The sequence below is a fragment of the Poeciliopsis prolifica genome, unplaced genomic scaffold, assembly GCF_027474105.1.
Source record: "Poeciliopsis prolifica strain line A6 unplaced genomic scaffold, Auburn_PproV2 SCAFFOLD114, whole genome shotgun sequence".
NCBI classification, from domain to species: domain Eukaryota; kingdom Metazoa; phylum Chordata; class Actinopteri; order Cyprinodontiformes; family Poeciliidae; genus Poeciliopsis; species Poeciliopsis prolifica.
In genome coordinates this window covers 269671-285000 of record NW_026562489.1, presented here as the reverse complement: position 1 = coordinate 285000, position 15330 = coordinate 269671, and the positions used below count along the sequence as shown (strand labels likewise).

The 15330-nt window shown below is 38.9% G+C and overlaps 1 pseudogene; it reads right to left on the bottom strand.

Annotated features, from left to right (window-relative positions):
- Positions 1-14464, bottom strand: part of LOC129354629 (regulating synaptic membrane exocytosis protein 4-like) — a 29686-nt pseudogene extending 15222 nt beyond the window's left edge.
- Positions 14465-15330: the final 866 nt, after the last annotated feature.

The following is a 15330-nucleotide window of genomic DNA, read 5'->3' as shown; positions in this document are numbered from 1 at the left end:
AACTGTATCGCCTCCATCTAGGACAGATCACTCTGTAGAAAATAGATTAAACCATGGATGTTCTGTTTTTGATTTCTTTGTTCTTTCGCCGTTTTTTAAAATGATCTGCTCCACACCTGAGGTGGAGTTTACCTCCAAAGCTTCTTTACTTTGATGCTGCATGTGGTAGGAAGGGTAAAAAACTCTCCTCCTTTGGGCCACAGTGAGAAAAAAAGCTGCAGATATATTTTAGTTTGGCCTAATTTATCACCCTGAGCTTAGGAAGAAGACACAAACATCTAAAGCTGCCTGAGGAAAGATTTGTTTGAGCTAAATTTACTTAACTGCCTGAATCTGTTATGAGAAAGAAATCCAGACGTTCTTTGGTCTATTTTATGATTTTGCAGCAAGAAGACATAAATAGAGCAGAAGTTTTAACAGTGGACGTATTGTGTAAATGCAGCCAGTAGATTTGCTCTTCCACTGTCGGCTTATTCATTACAGAAAGAGAAAATCTGGCAGAAGTTGCTTGTCTGAGGGAGAAGATCCAGTGAATCACTAAAAAAATAATTACTTTCCTGGTTGAAGCGCTACAGATGATGACTGGTGATGACTAAGACCGGAGATGAATAGGAAGCAGCCTGTTAAAACCTCTTGGCAGCAGAAAATGTGGACAAAGCAGAACGTTTCAGACATAGAGCTAATTGCCTTATGGGTAGGTGAGCGTTTTTCAGATCGTTTTAAAAAATTAACAGCAGTGCTGAATGCCCTGCAAAAAATGTGTTCTCACTGCAATTTGACTCTGTATGTAAAGAACTTCCTGGACTGCAATAAGTGTTAACTAGTGAAGCGCCAGGCTTTCTGGCTCCTTCATGTATTTGGCCAACACTGTGGCTTCATGCAGCATTAAAAGTTACTATGACGTTAAAACAGCTGAACAGATCTGCCTCTTTCTGTAAAACCTTGTTGTTCAGATGGAAACATTTCATTTATTCAGTTGAGTAGATGGAGAGACTTGTCGTTATTTGGGGTTGAAGTTGGTTTTGTTGTTTTCTCTGAGCTGCACCGAAACGAGACACCGTAACAAAACCGATGTTAGAATTTAGATCATCAGCAAAAGAAATATTACTGCAACTTACGGCTGAAACACGCTTTCAAATAAGAGCTTATTACAAAGATATTAAACTTATTTTGAAAAACCACTCAGTTAATTGATTTATTCCACCTTTGTCTTTATTCATAGTTTTGATCCTCTATCAGAATTGGAAAGAGTTTGGCAGCAAAAGTGTTTCCATCTCCACTTTGGTGCATTAATTATTTTAAGCCAAAACGACTTCAAGCGAAAATAAAATCTTTAATAAACAGACAGATAGAAACCCGGTTCAGGTCTCAATCTTTGATCAAATTCTTTTTAAATGTTCATTTTGAGTGTAGCATCTCAACTCTCCAAGAAAAATGTGTTATATTTCCTTTTCTAAATCACTGCCTCAGTTCTGTTTTAATGTATATGTAAATATGTTTCTGGAGGAAGAGTCCTCTGCTTCACGCTCAGATTTGGAAAAATGTCACATCATCTCCAGCACATTATTTAAAGCAGAATCCTCTAATTGCTTTGATTTAAACTCCATATTCTGGGAGGAAGCAAACTTAGATACGATCGCTGGTTATATGTTGACAGAAAGAAGAAGAGAAAGCAGAGGCAAAGACGGAAGAGAAGGAGGGACCCAAAGGGAAAAAAATCTGTCAAGACGGCAAAACACAAAAGAGATGGAGCCCAAATTAATAAGTAGAAGGAAGAGTCTGAGTGACAGCAGAGAGAGGAATAAGAGACGGAGACAGAGAGATCGAACAGACGGATGACAGCATCAATAAGCACAATGATAAGAGAATGATGACACGTTTCTGCTCTTCTGAACATTAAGTGCTCTGTCACTGGGGCAATTTAACAAACTGATTAACTGATCAGTTTATATTCCATCTGAGCCAAAATTCATCTTCCCTGAGGGAACGAACCTTTGCACCAGGCAGGCTTTGGCTTTAACTGGCTTTAAACAACGTAATGAGGCAGGAAAATGAATTCAAATGTGTCTTTTGATATAAATGTCCTCTAATTCAGTCAAAATATCAAATTAATTCAGCATTGTATAGTTCCTCAGGAAAGTTCCTAAATTTTTCTGAACAAGATGAAAAAGTCTGTGATGTTTGATTTATTTGGAGTTACAATGAAATTTCAGCTCATTTATTTTCCTGCTGTACGATATGAAAACCTGATATATGTCAACAGAACAGATAAAACAATATGTAATCAACATGCTCCAGTGTCTTAAGACTTTCCTAAAAGATGAGATTGTTTTACTGATTAAAGCACTTTAACAGGTGAAATAAATTTAACATCTTAGGTAAGACGCCTATGAATGTGATGTGTACAAAAATAATGGATGTTTTCAGGTGGAAAATCTGAAAATATCCACTTATCCTTTCGGTGACATCACTGAACTGATCTGCAAAAATTCAGAAAGAAAACAAATAATTTATTTTAATGGAATGCCCAAAGGAAAGCTTGGCTTGGAAATCTGTCAGGTTTTATTCAAACTCAACCTGCAGGAATTAAAGGTTTTAGCTCCTTTTTATGATTCTGTTCATGAAAAGGATCATGAACATAAAGAAAACCTGTTGAACTTTTTCTTTATTTAAACACATAATCAGGCAATCTGCTGGTAAAAATAATCTTTTAGTAGCTTCTGTAAAACAAGAAGACCAGGATGCTTTGATAGCCAGAAGAGTAAAACAGTAACCAAGGAGCCAATGGGAAAAGAGAAACTCTGGAGTCTTCAAAGCATTTGGTTGTTGAATTTTACTCTCAGATGTTTCAAATTTGCATTATTTTTTTTAAACAGAATATAATTTGCACCCAGTGGTTTTTGTCCCGTTAGGTGAAAAGAAAAAGCCACATGATAGACACAAAACGTTAGATTTTGTCCAACTACAAGTTTTCCACAGAAGATAAATAAACATAAAGATAAAGTTATCTGAAGGAAGTTGAATTGGTTTTGCTGTTGTTTAGTCAAAGACAAGGTCGCATTAAACTGCAAAGAGTTTTAAACAACCAGCTGTGCAGAAAATGGCGGAATCCGTCAAGAGCAAAATCAGATTAAGTGTTTGTATCTTTAAGCTTCATAATGACAGCAGATTTTATGGCTTTGTCTGCTTTCCAAACACTCATAAGCTCTGTGAGGAGCAGAAAACACGATGCTTCATAACCACAGGCTCCATTTAACCGTAAAATACAGCTGGAGGAGGAGAGTGTTTCTTTTACAGCTCTGCCATCAGCTTTATGTCTCACTACTTCAGAGAAACGCTCACATCGCGGCCCAGTCATTTGGAAGGAGCGCTACTGCAGCAGCACATTTTTCTCTCAATAAGGTGTTTCACAGAAAATGAAATTAGTATCATACTGAACTCACAGTGACGAAGGGATCTGGTGAAACTGAAATGTTCTGATGTCTGAACACACGGGAGGTGAAGTCAGCAAATTAGCAGTATCAGATTCAATTAGCTTGGTTAATAAGGCTTGATAACAGCCACTGATAATTTACTTCCAGACAGTGAATCTAATGAACAGCATCTGAAAAAGAGGATTGTTGGTGTTTTAATGACAGCTTAAAGCACAAAGTCCTCTGTGTGTGTTCAGAACATCTAAACCTCATGAAGCCAGGATCTTATCACAGCAAACAGCATTTTTATGAGTTCAGTCCAGATGGGAACCAACAGAACCTGAAATGTTCTGAGTTACCAACAGCCGGTCCGTCCCGTCTCCAGGGATTTAACTCGTCTGTATTTGTGATCCAGGTTGAATTAACTGATAGCAATCAAGCTTGAAAGATTTTGTTTTCTTCCAGCAGAGGCGTTACGTCAGGGGTGTCCAAAGTGAGGCCCGGGGGCCGTTTCTGGTCCTTGGACTGAGTTTGTGCGGCCTCCAACAGCAGGTTGAGAATCATACCAATCTGCCACATTGAAAATTACATTTTATTTTTATTACAAACATCATAATGGAAAAATGTTTGTGTTTCTCTAACCAAGCTTCTATAATAACAGAACCATGTTTATTTAGAGATTTTTTCTGACTGAGATCATTTAACTTTTCTAAAAGCAAAAAAAACAAAAACATCTGACTGTTTTATTTGCTTGATTTCAGTTTTCTTTGTTTTTTTTCAGCTGCAAGTTCTGAATGAGCAAATTAGACACCCTGTGTTACATGATAAATCTTTGATAAATTAATGTAAACTGAGAGAGGAAACTTAAAAAATAATCCAGGAAGCTTCAGTTCAGATGCGCTTAAAAGTGCATAATTAAAATAACACAAACACTTTCCAAATGCTCCCCTCGCTAAAGTAACAGAGATAATTTATATTTCATTACAGATTAAATTTTAAAAATTCCATATGGTGCTTTGCATATTTACACATTCCCACCATAATTTCCAGCCCATTTCCATCTGCTTTAAATGAATGCATTTAAAACCAAAAGCCAAATTTACTCCCTTCTGTTTTCCCATATTTTTGGACGTCCATAAGGCCCATAATGCATTTTTATTCCTGGTGAGACATTGAAGAACTGCTGCACATGCAAACACTGAAAAATACAAACTTCTTTGTTGTAGATTTTATTTATTTACTTGGCAAACAATCACATCCAAATCGTTTGATTCCTTCATATTCAATAAGATAAATATTAAGCATTATAAGTAAACTAAACTCACACAGTTTAAAGGTTTATTTGAATAAACTCTGAAAATGTTCTTTGTGTCATTTCTATCAATGTTTTCGTCAATAATATTTTTAAATCTCAATTTGTTGAGGTGAACAGTTTCGGGGTAAACTGTGCATTCGGGTTCCTCCAATTAAAAGAAGTGAAAACCAATTTAAATGTATTTAATGCTACGTTTCTCTGTTATTTATTTGAGTGCATGCTCCATTCAAACCATTTCCAATCTTTGCATGAACTTCCAGAGTTTTAAGAAGACAAAATGTGGAAAAGTTTCATTTCTTTGCAATGCAAAGGTCTAAATATAGATATTCAGTTTATACCTAAATCAGAGGATTTATTGTTCATGCATATCATAATCAACAGTTGTTACATTTTAGTTTTGAATTAAAAGAAAATGAACACAAATGAACTGGAAGCCAGTATTTTTTTTTTTTGTTTTTTTACATTTGTTATGGACCAGAAAGAAATACCAAAGAAATCAAACGCTTTTCATTATCAATGGTCTGTATAAATTTATCTGAACTCTGACATCTGCTGCTGAAAATTGTAACAGAGTCTGCAGATCAAAGATCCTCAGCAGTCAGGCCAGAAAACGGAGACGATGTTTATCAGAGAGTTTAGATTCCGGATGAGAAGACGGTAAAAAGACAAACTCCAGGTAAAAATGCTTCAAATAATCTAGTTTTATTCTTGACTAATATTTCCATTTCACCTCCAAAAGACAAACCAGATCAATGTAGTGTGTGCTGAAGCAGAAGGAGAGGATTTAAGCTGTCATCAGAGACAATGGGATGTGGATGTCGAAGCTTGTCGGATCAGCATATTCACGTTTTCTTCCTGTCACGGCCACACAAAGCCCGGCTCTCCACCAGCTGTGCTACTAAGTGAATCATTTTCTAATTGCACTTTTAAAGAGGAATCTCACAGATCCTTTTGTTTGGTTTTGTCTCCTGTTAAAGCTTGTGTCAGTTTCACTGCCTGCTTCCTGCTCTGTGGGATTATTCACTCGTCCAGGTCAGTAATCACATCTGCATAAAACATCCAAACAGGTCATCAGCTCAGAAGGTCAACAATCCCTCTGGACAAATTCTGTGTTTTGATCCTGGTGCATGTCCAGTTGGACATTTGTTTGGCGTCATATTAAAGGGAAAGCTCCTGATTTTTATGTAAACAAGGTTTTGAGTCTCTCTGACCAACATACTGGAGTTTGTTAAATCAAAATAACACACATTTCTCCAAACCTTTGACTAAACCAGGAGTTTAGTCATGTTTCGTTTCCAGAAACACGAGGGACAGTTAATGTCTCCGTTAACAGAGGAGCCATGTTGGGATGACTTCCTGATTCAGAAAGACCAGGAGCTTCTTAAAGAGACAGAGGCCCCATTTCAAGGTGTTACATCAGCAAATTTATTTTGAGTTATATCTGATATATAACACATTTTCATAACAGCTGAAGCGAACATGGTTACTTAATTATGGTATAAAATTGACACAAAATATTTTATTTTAAATAAGCCATATCTCATGTTCCTGTAAGCAGTGAATCTGCAGCCCGCCCCCCCCCCCAGCCCCCAGCACCCCCCCCTCACCCCCCCCCCCCCCCCACAGCAGCCCCCCCGGCTCTGTTTGGTGTATATTTTACTGTCTGGGTGAGGAAGTGGAACGTCTCAGAGGAAAGTGGAGCCGCTGATGTGCACTGCTGGCTTTGCAGCTTTGGAGTTCATGGTGGGAAACAAGCACAGCTGCTGTTCCTGGATTAAACCACAACACAGTGAAAAATGCCCTCCTGGCTGCCATACAGTGTAACGAATGAACACCTGCAGCTCCTCTTTACTCCGTTTTCCTCCTCCTCTTCCTCCTCTTCCTCCTGTTCGTCCTCTCCTCCTCCCTATAGAGTAGACCTCCTTTCCAAGCAGTCCATTTTTTAATCCTGACTTTTCTGGGTCGTCTCTTCGGCTCAGAAAAACTCGAGAGACTTATCTGTTTTCTCTCAGTCTGACATCTTTTTCCTCACTTCGCTGCAACTCTTTGACATCAACTCCGTATGAATTTCTGTCTCATTATCTGCTCCTATACAACATTAACAACATTCATCAGCCCAGTGGGTTGGAGCTTCCAGATGTTCTTTATTTTATTGTTGTGCTTCCCTCACTGCATCTGACTGGCCTCTGGGTGGGTTTTAGTTTAGAAAATAAAGTTAAGACATCAATAAAATATGAAATAATCAATGTTTTCAATACACAGAAAGTGACAGAAGAGGGAATCCATTCACAGAACATAAAGTAAATCAGCTGCAACTCTTGGACTCAAATGACATAAAAGAAGAATAACTAGAGAAAAAAGACAATGAATAATTTTTCATTGAAAATATTTTTCTTTCACATATTTGTATTTTCATCGGAATAAATAGTTTCTGCTTTGCAGGACACTCAATTAGCAAAAACAGTAGAACTACATTCAATTAATTTAATGACACTCAAAGAAGCAGAAACTCTTTTTAGTTAAATAATTATTGTTGAAATTCTTCCTGCAAATTCATGAAACTAAGAAATTACTTTTTCCAACTGAGTTTCAGAAATATTTAGATAACATTTTGTCCAAAAAGCTGCCAGAAATCCGTCCCTTGATAAATATCACACAGAAAAATAGGAGTTTATCCAGATTTAATTCCTCTGAAATGTTTCAAGCATAGCGGAATATATATTTTATAAATCCACTTTGAAGTTTCCTTTTTAGTCAGTTATGTAGTGTTTGAAGATAAAATATTTATGTGGTAATAAAACACAGGTTTATCTTGGACTGTAGATTCAGTTCCTAACTGAGATGAAAGACTGATTCCTGCATTTTGATGTTAAAACCAGACAAACTGTATTAGAGCCATTAAGTTTAAAGTTTCCCACAACCTTCTGATGCATAAGTGGGTCCTTTTGGACCCGGTGAGGTCATCTTATTACAGTTGAGGCGACTCGGGCGTCTGATGCCTCCTGGTCGCCTCTCTGCTGATATGAAGATCCGGGCAGAACCCACCGGGAGGAGACCGAGAGGACGACCCCAGACACGCCACGAATCGTCACAAATGTTCCACAATTTCTTCTAAAAATGCTTAAAAAAGTGAAAAATGAAATATTTCAAACATGAAATGATACTTGTGTGAAATAAAACACAGCAGAAAGTATCATACTAAACATTATTTTGAATCAATATGACAAAAGTAGCATAAAAACACATTAATTTAAACGTGTCCAAATAGATCCCCTCATGGAAAGCTGTATAGTCAAGATGTCATGCATCAGAGGGTTACAGCTAAAATTTGCAGAACTTGAACAAACAGCTACATTTTTCCAGATATAATTCAATTAATATTTTATATCTGCAGCATGAATTTGTGGTTCACATCTGAACTGTTTGGTTTGGATTAATTTCATAACAGTCGATTGTGTGTGAATTTCAGAAATTCTCACTGAATTATTTCTGCTTAACGCTGATATTTTTATCACATTTATACCCCAAACGCCTGTTTTTCTGTGTCTGTTCAGCTAAAAGGACAGATAACAGGATAAAATCAAAGGCTGTGATTCTGCTTTAAAGTGAATTATGTTTTCCCAGAATTATAAATAAAACCAGTTTGATTTGCTACCTCAGGTCATAATTTAACAGCCAAACAGGAAGAAACCCATCAGAAAACCAGAGCTTGGATTTTCCTCTCCTGAAGGAGGAAACAGAATAAAAGACGCGCCTGCTTCACTGTGCTGAACTCAAACACTTCTGACTCCTTTTTCGCTCCATTTTCATGCACAGAAACACAGCCGACTGCAACAAGTGTACGTTCAACAAAAAGTGTGAAAACTGACAATGAGAAGCAAAACACGCGAAAGAGGCCAAATATAGCTCCGATTTTTAGAAACGAATGAGATTCCTGGGAGCCTTTTTCCCAGATGAACAGGTGCTGAATGCTGATCAGGGCGATGAAACGGGGAATCGATGACTGCCTGAGTGAACATTCAATTTGTCATGTCTTACATTTACGACTTCAGGCAGGTGATTCATCTCCACAGTCAGTCTGTCACGTAGAAATCAAACACCTGAGGTGCTAGATAGCACATACAGCAGGCAGCGTGTGAGAGCGCTCATCAGTGAGATTACAGACTAAATTAAGATTATATGTTTATTCTCATTTATTCTTATATCACGTCTTGAAGTCATCTTGTTTCTACAAGTTATTTTTGATCAATAAGGGAAAGTTGAACTAAAAATAGTTGCCTGCTTAGTGCTGCGATTTCTGTATTTTTTAATCTTTTAAGAGCCGATTCTATTTTATTATGGTCTGTATTAAAGGTTCTGCTGTGTGCAGGGTGAAGCCACTGAGAGTGAGAGCTGAGCAGCTAAAGAAAAAGTGATTTAAGGATCATGACCTATAAATGGTCTTACAGTCAGATGGTTGTGAGTTTGATTCCAAACTCCTTCCTCCACCTCTCAATGTGCTGCTGAGCTTAAAGAGGCGCTATTAAGTGTTTTCCAGGCTCATAATCCCATTTTTTAGCACAAGTAAATAACTGTTAATTTTATTTGTTGTTTACATTTGTTTATTTATTTTGGACATTTAAAATGTTCAAAATAATTATTGATCTTTGAGATTATTTTCTGGCATTATTACCTTTACATTACTCAAAAATGGTCTCAAAAACAACAACATTATCCTAACACAGTGGATCACTTAGAAATCTCACAGTCACGTTGCCAGTGTGAATAAATGTGGGTTTCAAAGTAGCAGTGCACAAACCAGCAGTTGATCATTTATTTATAGTCAAAGTTTCATCCTCGTACATCTTGCTAAGAAGTAGCCACAACCTGGCCGCGCTCCTTTCAGAGGTGCTTGATCTCATTTTATGTTGGTTAAAACCAACTCTCAACTTTATGAATACTGCAGCAGACGGGTGCAAACGCAGGCATGAACGGGACCAGGGAGAGCAGTGGGAGTGGAGGGAAAACAAGTGGTAAAGCAATTAAAAGGCAATTTGTGAAGGAAGGACAGAATTAACCTGCAAACCGGCTTTTCAAACCATGGAGGGCAAATGACTCTGAGAGAATGAAAGTCTGACAGAGAGACGCTGAGACAGAGAGGCGGAGAGCGAGAATTAACCTGCAATCAGGCCTCTATTTAGCTGCAGTCAGCCACAATCAGCAACCATATTAGCATTTAATTAGTCTGAGAGCCACAAACCACAGCCTGCCGCTTCGCTCTGATTACTTCTTACACTTCTCTCAAATCTGTGTGTCGCTGCTGAGCATCATCTGTGTATTGAGCACATAAAGTCCCGTTTTCACAATCTGGGTCCAGACATGACAATAAAACCTGCAAGAAGCAAAACTCCACAAACAAGACGCTCAGTATTCTTTTTATTTCACTCAATGAAAATCAACCTTATTTGGTGATGACCTGATCAATTTGTCGTCTTCCACCATCTGTGTGTCTCTGCTGTGTTAGTTTAAAATACACTTGTGAACATTTCCTGGGCTTCAGTACGTTACCGGTATGAAGGCATAAAACTTTTTAAAGGTTGTAAAAAGTTGCTATGAATTTTATTTATTTCATGAAGTAGACAGTGTAAATTAATCAATTATTAATAAACACGTAATTATGCCAGATTTCCCCAAGGAGGCTGATTTTTATCTGATGGAAAGGATTAAAAAAATCAACATGCACAACATACATAGTCAATGAATTGCTGAAAATAGTGCAATTTACAGTAAATATTTATATTAGACATAAAAATGACTCATATCTGTAAGAAAAAAACATGTAAAAACATTAATTCAGTTTGGTTTGACTTTATTAAGAGATGTGTAATTAAAGAAAAAACAAAGTTATGTACAAACAAAGTAAATTGGAAACAAAGAAGCAAAAGATTAATATGTTCTGAGAGGGAAGAAATGTGAACTTATTTTTATAAACACCGTCTTTCTTTTCTAGCATCAGCCAGTAAATTACTATTCATGTTGATTACGCACAGATTACTGTTAGCTTAATCTCAAAAGTACATTATGATTTAATTGTTCTGATTTCTAAGCACATTGAGAAATTACCAGATTCTGCAAATTATTAATTTGATCAAAATCAAGAGAGCAGCAAATGGCCTCAAAGAAATTAAAATATCTTCTATAGATTTAGTGTTCATACAGACAAAAAGCCTGAATTGATCTTCATATCTTATATGTTACAAGTTATTTCCTGTCATCTTTAGGTGCTCAGTATGCTGACATTTTTCATAAGTCCATCTCCGCCAAACGAAGCGGGATGAGGAACGATTTCCCCTCTGGCTAGTCCTGCACTGAAGTCCTGCAGAATCAGAACCAGACCCATTTTCTAATGGACTGAGGATCACTGAGTTTGTCACCTAAACACACCAATGCTGCCAGGTAATATTTGCAGCTTAAATGTTCCTCTCTGATCGATATTAATCCATATTTCTACCTGTTTATGATCTGTGGTTGCAATGATCTCAAGTATCGAACTAAGAACCAGCAGGGAGCTCAGAAAACACAGTGAACTCTGGAAACATGAAGGAGGAAAGTCGATGAAAAGGAGAAAAGAATCATTATGTGAAGGAGATGAAAGGAATGAAAGAAAAGTTTTACATGACAGCAGTGAGATTTACTATAATCTGGTTTGGCGGCAGAGAAAATAGATGTTCTGATGTTGGGAGTGACCACAACGGACATGACTAGAAATAACTTAATCAAAGAATCTAATGGAGCTTTTTAGAGACAACTAGTCTTAGCTCAGATGTGCAAAGAGACACGTTAGATAAGTGGATGCATGGCTGCCGAGGAGGAGCAAAAGAGACCAGGCAGGTTTGTGGATGTGGTGAAGTATGATAAGCAGAGGGTTGGTGGAGCTGTGTGTCTGGGATGGTTGGTCTGCTGGTGACCTCTAAAGGCTACAGGAAAGAAGAAAACGTCATCAAAACAGTTACTAAGATGTTAACACCAGAAATGTTCTAAATGTGTGTTTGTGCTGAAAGCCACTTTAAAGTAGGAACGCTCAGAAACATTAGACGGTTGCAGCACTGGGAGAAAGATTAACATGGCAGCCATAAAAAATATCATGACATTCTGCACACGCAACCCATCAGCTGCTCAGCTGCAGCGCTGGATGGAGAAATGCTGCTGAAGCAAAAAGCAGCGCTTACACAGGCATGAGACACGCTGCAGGGTACGGTTATATTTATCCCTTTAATTCTCAAGGTTTCCAGAATGTGTACCTCCTTTTTACCATAATGCAAAACTATGAAGCCTGTGCAAATGATCTGAAGATAATTTGTAAAAAAGAAAAGTTTTCACCTCATAGTCACATGCAAACAGATTCAAAGTTTTGACTCAGGGAATCAGAGTGAAAAAGCACACCGCACTCTTCAGTTATTCATTCATGGAAAAAATGAAACCATGAGTCATTTTCCTTCCACTTTCTAAATTCAAAGGATGAGAATCTTTCTGTGCTTTTCTGCACCATTTGATGTTATTATTATGACCTCTTATTGGTATGCTGCTGATATTTCAACATTTCATTTCATTATGTTCCAGTGTTGAATAACGTGCAGAATACAATTCAAATATTACTCTAAACGCCACTGGAACCACATCAGACTGCGTCGAAAAGATTATCCACTGCAGCCGTTTTCCAGACTGGATTAGTGTGACGGCAAACCAGGAGTAATAAAATTCAGCAATAATACCAATCCAGATCAAAAGCATTACATCATCATAAACTCATACACCAACAGGCTCCTCCTCTTCCTCCAAACTTATCCAAAATGTCTCGAATCACGAAAGTAGATGGACTTCTAACCCTAACCTGATTGTAAAAATGAATGTCTGTTTTCAGAAAGTGGTGATAAATGTTCAACTAAGACCCAAGTCATGGAAACGGATCGTTCGGTTTAGGAAACAACTAGTTTGTTTCTGTTTGTTTGACACTGTGAAATCTAAACGGTTCATCATCTTGACCTGCAGCTGGAGGCACGAAAACTGGATTTTACGTTTCACTGTGGATAAATGAGAGATTCAGGTTTAATCCTTTCATTAGCTGAAGATTTTATTCCACTTCTAAACCTGCATTTACTGTAAACCAAACTCCTTTAAAATGCTGATCCAATATTGGAGTTAAAATGTCATTTAAGAAATATTACAACAAATGTGATCGCTTCTTGGATAAATCGTCCCAGAAGTTATCGCGATAAACAATAATATTGGTGTTTTGAGACCATTTTCAAGTAATTTATGCAATGATAAAGGCACAATGATACTCATACTCAAAGACCAAATAGAAAATAAACAAAAACAGCAAATAAAATAAATTTTTTGAAGGAAAAAAATTGTCCTTCAAAAAATAGCGACCAAAACACCAGATTGAAGATTTTTATCATCCCGCTTTTGGTAGAAAAAGAGTAACAATAACTTGTGCAAATGGAAATTATTGAGTTCATTTTAACTTATGAATTGATTAATTGAAGAATTGCTTTTAGCAACAGGCCTGCTGTGTGTGTTCATGCCCACTCACCGCCATCGTCCTCGTCAAAGGAGTTCATACAGGGGAAGTAGATGGCGAGGGCCTCAAAGGACGCCGAGAGGCTGATGCGGCTCTGCGATCTCTCCATGTATAGGCCCGCCGTCGGGCCCGGGTCGGCCGGCTTGGCCAAGCGCGGCTGGGCATTCTTCACGCGGAGTACGGCTCGCGGCGTCTTGGACGGCTGTCAGCTGCCCCCACGGCAGATCCGCTTCACTCCGAAAAGAAGAGTCGGAACGACAACGCCAACACCGACTTAAATCGGTGCAGATTTAACTGCAGCAAAAGTTACAGAGGAGGAAAAGCTTGAATACTTTTAAAGAAGAAACCTCCACATGTGCAAAACATCCTAGAAAAAAGAAAGTAGTGTAGCGAGATATGAATGCTTTCTTTCTTCGTGTTCATGCAGTTTTTGTTGGAGAAGAACATCTGCCAGTCATTGCGAGTCTCCCTGGTTTTGTTCTTCAGAAGGTTCTTGCATACATCCTGCTCTTTTACCCTCTGCGGTCTTCAGAAGTCATTTTCTGCTGGATTTACTGGCATCACTTGGTGGCTCTTACCTGCATCTTTGCACCGATTAGACTTGATGTTGCTCTTCTCGATTCACAGCTTACCTCTGAACTAACATCCTCCATCTATTTAGCACATCCAAATGGCTTTTGATCTTTGGTTTCTGCAAAAGGATGAACGACGGGATGTAAAGGTGACGTTCACGCCCTGCATGAACAGTCTTGCTTTCCCAAATGAATCAAAGACCTCTCTTCTCGGCGCCTGGCAGTGTTGGTTCCTCCTGCTTTGGCAGAGTCAGTGCTTTTCTTTCATTCAGAGAAATTGACTTCCCAAATCCGCAGATGCCAGCTTCGTCTCAGATCAGGTGGGCCACCATCAGTTTCAGCAACAGTTGCACCTAAAGAGCAATCTGTTGCTCCGGTCTGCCTTTGGAACTGTTTCACGTTGGATGCATCTGTTGATGTTGGAAATATTCAGAAGCTCATTTGTTTCCAGGCTTCTCCGTTGCTCCTGCGTGGCTCAGCTGCCGTGCCGATGCTCCTCTGTCTGCTCCAAAGGCAGCGAAGGACAGAGAGAACGGTGGAAGAGAAAGAGAGGAAGAGGCTGCGCTACGGAACGGCGAGACTCTGAGCGGACTCATTCACTGGTGAGCGGCAGAGACAGAGAGGGAGGGAGGATGGAGGAGAGAGGGATGGAGGAGGGCGAGTTAGCAGACTGCTGCTGGCAGCTGGACCAATCAAAACGTGGATGAGGGAACATAGGTGTGGCTAGGAGGAAATCAAGGCGGTGAAGGGCAGTGCAAGTTTATAGTGTCTCTCTGCTGCCTCCTTTAACTGATCAAACATTTTTTTCAGCAGACATTTAAAACATGCATTACAACACAGATACAACGAGCACAGAAGCAGCAACACAACCTCCTGACTCAGGATGCAGAGACGGTGGAAAAAGGGGAAGAAACCATCAATCAGCTGTGAGGTGCAGAGAGGACAAAAGACAGCCTGGGCAAAAAGACAGAAGCACTGGGGCATGAAGCAAAAAGTCCGCTAAGGAGTTTTTACATCAGATAATCTGGTAGACTCGGATCCACTGGGACCAAAACTGCAACATCTGCTCCATCTCCAGCTGCTGTGGTTCTGAGTCAAACCAGCCTGTTCCCCTCCTGGCCTGTGGGGGCGCTGCACCAAGAACCACTGAAGGAAACGACACGAAAACCTCTGAAGACACTGAGAGCAATTTCCTTCTTCACCAAATAGAAACTAAAATGGAAGCGTCAGATTTTAGTGGCTGGAGGATTTCTCTCTTGTCTTTGGCTAAAGACCAGGAGACATTTCTCCACTAACGCTAAGCAAACGCATTTATTTTAACTCTATTTACCCAGAATGCCCTGCGCTGTAGTCCACTTCTTGGTTTGCCCTGGCGCCCGGTCCATTTGGAGTTCGCACATACATTCGAAAACCAGAGTTAATTTTAATCCAGCTAGAGTTCGATTAGCATTCACACCAAACGAACCA